This window comes from Notothenia coriiceps, unplaced genomic scaffold, assembly GCF_000735185.1.
Source record: "Notothenia coriiceps isolate Sejong01 unplaced genomic scaffold, NC01 NC01_scaffold00006104, whole genome shotgun sequence".
Lineage (NCBI taxonomy): Eukaryota > Metazoa > Chordata > Actinopteri > Perciformes > Nototheniidae > Notothenia > Notothenia coriiceps.
This window is the reverse complement of record NW_011338805.1, coordinates 413,476-419,475: the sequence shown is the minus strand read 5'-3', so window position 1 is coordinate 419,475 and position 6,000 is coordinate 413,476.

Here is a 6,000-nt window from a genome sequence, read left to right as displayed (position 1 = left end):
CAAGGGGACTCGTTCAACAGGTGAAGTTGACAGGAGAACAATTAGGCATGGAAAATTGAGTGAACTGTATGTATATACTGTATATGTTTGATGAGGACATGAAATAAAATAAAATAAACTTCCCCTGTAAAGGAAATAATAAACCAAAGCCAAAGTAAGACAAACAACAAATACATAAGCCACATGAAAAAATTAGAAACGAGAGAAGGTCAAATAACAAAGGCTTGAACAGAACGCTCATGTAACAAAACAAAAAAAGCCCACAATTTAGTTGAAAGGGACATGAGACAGGAGGCGGGAGCTGCGATGGTGAGCTGGAGAGACAGAGCTGGAGATGAAGCCAGAGACAGAGGGAGCTCAGTGGGAGGTGGAGGAGAGGCTGGGGGCAGGCTGCAGGCACAGGAGAGGGCAGGGGAAGGATTCATGGCCCAGGATCAACAACAGCACACTCAATAAACCCCCACAGACACCGGGGAGAAAACCTAATATGCCTTCAACACATGCAAGCACTCATTTACAAATGTTTACAACCTTTAAGGAACAAAAAAAAGGTGATTTGATGCCGTTCGATATCAGCCCTGAAACGGCCAAACGGCAATCTGGGGATGAAACTGAAACAGAGGGCAAATACAGCAGACTGTTGTTTATTATTCCTGGTCTTTAATATCATTTCAGACTATCAGTTTTTTTTTACTTTACTAATGGTAATGCACACTAATGCTGGACGGAGAAGAACAAAAGATAAAGTAGAAGGGTAGGAGGTTCCTTTAAAACTCTTATTCTATCATCTCCTTACATTTAAGATGCTTTATAAACACTACACATTAAGGATCATATTCATAAAGCAGCTGCTATTGTTTAGGTGAATAAAAAACGCTTTTTTTCCCCTCATTTTTTTACAAGAAGCATGTGTGTTTTAGAAGCTGGATCCAGACGATTGAATGAATATTCCTGTTTGTAATGATCTCGCATTCACTACAGTAATCGTACAATTCTTTATTTATTTCGTGTATAGTTGCATGTATGATTTCCAAATAATAGGACCGCATGACCTCACCACAGTGCAACTGTAGCGTGGTATTGATTTTCAAATGTATAAGTGATTCATGAATATGGATTAAAAGAGAAAGCAAAAAAAAAATGAATAGCAGTTTATACAATGGTGCACACTACTGAGAAGTCTTCTTAGAGGGAGAGGATATAAGGTTGTGAATGCTGCTGAAAAGCTCCGGAGAGGACTGAGGGCTTCGTGTAGTGGTTACCGGCTCACTGAAGCCTCTGACCCAGCGACCACCAGCCTCTCAAAAGTAACTCAAGCCAAAAGTGAACATAAGAGGCTCTTTCTTCCAGCCCTGTTAGAGATCGCATCCATAAAAAGCTCTGCTGGTTCACTCAGTCTAAAGATGGCTGACTCCTGCACACATTTCCGACCAAAACTATTAAAACTCTTCAAAAAAAGCAGTCCCTGTTCCAGTAATGTTTTATATAGAGTAACGAGGGTTTGATAAAAGTGCTCTGTGGCTTTCACAGCAGGAAGAATTAGGTTTGAATACAGTGCCTTTACTCTTAATACAAAGCAGCCCATCTGTCCTGAGTAGTTTCACTTTAAATAACAGCAAACAGACAACGAAGATGTAGAAAACTTTGACGTCTTTCTCAGGGAATGAACATTTCAGAAGGACTGTTGCTCTCCGATCCCTTCAGGTCCATTAGTGGCCCCGTACCCCACCCCGACGGGAGGGAAAAACCTGTGTCAAAAAGTCTGTTTTCTAACGAAGCTTCATCTGCATATTTGAATAATACATAGTGCTTATAAGCATATTAAATGGAATGTGGCCACGCGTCATTTGAAGGCAGAGATTAGACCTTCCCAGTTAATTATAAAGATGTCAAATGTCAGCGGCTGAACCCACGCCCTGGGGTCGCCCCCTTTAGTTTAGTGATTATATGCACAAACTATAGATAAAGTGTCATCATACAGGCTATTAAGGTGCTGCGGCTTAAAGAGAGGCTTCCCTCGCCTTTATTACTATGCATAATCTGTTGAGACCATGCACTGTTAATGGTTTCTCAAACAGTTACTACACTCAGCCTTATATTTCCCTCACACACTTTGAAACAAAGATTAATAGGGAGGCTCAACTGATGTTAACTTGCTAAATTAGCTGGCTTAGACCTTTAAGTTTCTGAGATCTTCTGAAATAGCGCCCCCGCCTCAGACACAGTGAGGCAGTGTGTGTGCATATGTGTGTGTGGGCTTGTTTTGGTCATTACTGTACCATTAAGGCCCAATCAACCCAGCTAGGGGCAGCCTGGTGGAAAGCAGCGCGGGGCCTGAGAGAGCACCTTGGGTTCACCTTGACAGGACCGCCAGTCAGACGGGGCAGCCCTCTCTGTGTTCCTGTCAATCTGACTCCCCTCTGAAGTTCATTTAAAGGAGGAGCAGCGGCTCACTAGCTCCTAACAGGTAAGAAGGGCTCATATTATCAGCCCTTAGAGAGAGCAGGGCAGAACTGTGATGTGCTCTTTCAACTGTACTAAACTGTCTGCACTGTAGCTCAGCGCGCTGACTGACTAGACACACACATATACACACTGACATATGCACACACACACGCACACACACATATTGCCATCTGATTGGAAAACAGAGAGAAAGAAAAAGAGCAGAAAGTGGAAAAGAATAGTGAGAGAGATGAGAAGAACTGATTTACATGGGGAAATGGAGATGTTAAGAAACGAAAAGATTAAGGGCACTGGAATAAGGATGAGATTAAATCTCACAGAGCCCGGTTGGTGTCTTTGTGTGTGAGTGAGTGTGTAAGACAGAGAGAAGGGGAGAGCAGGAGGGGGAAGAGGATAAGAAAAACAACAGAGAGAATGGTATATTTTCAATGGAAGGTATATTGCAATCCACTTTTCAGATTTTAGGAGTACACTGGGGGGCTTAGGAGTTTGTTTTGGTTTGGGGGAGCTGACACAACATCCACAGCTTCCACCGTCAGGCAATCCCCACACACACACACACACACACACACACACACACACACACACACACACACACACACACACACACACACACACACCACACACACACACACACACAAACACACCCCTACATGAGGCCCCAGCCCAGCCCTTCCAGCTTCCTCAATATTTCATGCGAAGAGCCCATGCTGACTAACTCAAGGCCGTGCAAGCAACGCTCCCTAACCGTCCAAAGCGCTGGTAGTCTGCAGAGGTTCCTGGATGCCAATATCTACGATCATGGAAACAATAACATTTAGCTGCATTTCCCAGGAATCAAATCAATGAGACAAATAAAGAGTACTGGATCTAAGATGACTGCCATTAAATTGATATGATTTCCCTTTTTTGAGCTCAAATTGTTAACCGGCATCAATAAAGAGTAATTTTGCACAATGGAATGCTGAACCCAGACGCAATTACACGTAGCCTCGTCTTTGATAGCATCCTGTGGGTCTCTAACTGGTCAAAGTTCACGAGCTCAAACTTTTTTTGTTTTTATTTCGATGATTGCAACAAGTTACCTCATGCAAGGTTCTTCAACTTTTTCGGAGGAGCTTTTTGTCTCAACTGCTGGTCCTCCTTTACAATCCCAGTTTTCTATCCAGAAACATGTGAAGGCTCATGGTCACACGCTTTGGTGAATTATTAAACACACTCAAACAAAAGGTGTTCTTACATTTGTTTGATCCTGTGTGTAGTTGGTAAAGGATAGCACTGACATGGACGAGGTTTGCAGTTTGATCCCAACTGGAGATCACAACATGCCATTTTGTAATTTCCTGCTTAAAGGATAATGTTGTATATATCCTGAAATCGTCAACACATTCCATAAGAAGACCAAAACCAACAACATGTTAGTCCATCCTCAACACTTTCTGACTTACAATCCTTATAAGCGGGAGAATTTCACCACTTTCATAAAAAAAGCTAAATAATTGATTAAACCACTGGGCACTAGTTGTTTATTTTGTCAATCTTATTTATAACTGCGTTTTGTTGCTCTACCAAGTAGGTTTGGTAGGAAGACGGTATATGTGGACTTGACTCATATCAACTGCAATGCCCATGTTCAATGTGATCAAATAAATGCAAACAGTGTGGATTAATGGTGTATTTTGAATAGTTTTTGGGAAATGTGTTATCGGGTTAAGTCATTGTTGGTTTGAGTTTTTCTATGCGATTTGTTTACACGAGAAAAATATAGAATATCAGCAAACTTATCATCTAAAATGTGGTGATAGTGTATCATTAAGTGTTGGGGTGTTGCACATACAGAGCCTCAGCTGGGTCACCAGTGGGTGAAGGTGTCCCAGTTTATCCCCTCAATGACAAACAGGAACACATGAGGATAAAGATCATTGTGTTTGTTTGTAGATTCTTTGTTTTCAAGTCTTTCAGCTCAAATATCGAACCATCAAACGCTCCAATTTTCGCCACTCTGCCTTGTTTTGTCTAGATTTTCTTCAAGCCGAGTGTCATTGGAGAGTAAACTATGTGTATGCTTTCAGTCCTTTGTATTTTTTCCCTCCGCCTCCCCTTTCTCTCTCACCGGATGTGTGCGAGAGAGCCAATGCGCGCTTGTGTGTGTCTGTGTGTGTGTTTGCAAACGAACGTGTGCAGGCTTTGTTTTTCTTTTGAACATCCCTTTGATGTTGCTGTTTATTTATTTATTTCTCTTCCTGCAAAGGCCCTTCTCGGCGGTTAGGGCTACAGCGGATTGGGCGCGCGTTGCTCTGAGTGCCATCCATCAGCGAGGAGCCTCTCTGACGGATGAACCGGTGACCTCGGCTGCCTATAGCACATCAGCTCGGAGCTGGAGCTGCGCTGGGGGATTTTTGTTTTTTAAGAAGACGTAGTGTAACCAGGAGGGCCTCTGCTTCATCATCACCACCCTGTCTGGCTGGGTATCTTTGTGCGTTACATGTAAAACAACTATTTCATCTCTGGCCAGGAGGTACTGCTTTACTTTGGTTTCCCAATAATAATGGAGCTCTTGTAGTAGTGGGTGTACTTTTTGTTGCTGATTTGATACCTGTGTGTTATCTGCTGTGGCTGAGGCACGTCCAACGCACATTTTGTAATGACTTTCAAAACCATATGGAAAACACTGACTGACCATGAAGCTTCATTGTAAAGGTCCTCCAGAGAGGTGAAATTAGAGCAGCCAATTGCTTTGCTCTGAACGTTGCTGAATCTGTCCATGGTGCTGAAATGACCCGGCTATTGTCAAGTGGGGGTATACAGCATGTCCCAGAATGCAATAGCTGGATAGGCAGATGAGTGAGGTATCAACCTCTAATCAAAGTGACTTGCATATGTTTGTCATTTGACCATGTGATGGTACTTCAAGCAGGGCTTTTCAATAGGAATTTCAATAATTGAGCTGATTCATTTTGAAGGTGTACCCACAAAAGTTCAATGTCTTTTAGTTTTAGTTGCACAAGCAGCTAAATGGTTAGCATAGAGAAAATATAAAATACAATATTAAAAGGCTTTTAAAAAGTAGTTGAAAATGTAACCTTATACACATTCACGACAAGCCAACTAAAACAAAACTGTATTTAAATAAAGAATTGTCCATTTCAGACTTACCTTGACCATCTTTTCCCTCCAAGTTCAGATCCATCCGCCCCTCTCTGTTGATTTCGTGTTCCTCGAAGCAAATCTTCAGACCATGGCTTCCAGGGTTATGTTCAGCCTGTCTTTGACCGAGTGTCTAGCATTCCATGGATGGTGTCTCCTCAGGTGGATAGCCATCATCCATCAGACTGTATGTCTTAACCTGTGGAGTTAAACTTCTGACAGACACCTACTGAGACGCCCTGACAGCTGAAATAAACCCGGACCCTCGTGTCCTTTTGTCTCTGCTTACTCACAGGAGTGTGTCGACTGACATGCATCACTCATTACTCAAGAACACTCTATGCATATATTTCTGTAAGAGGAGTGTCTATCAAATATTTTAAAAGC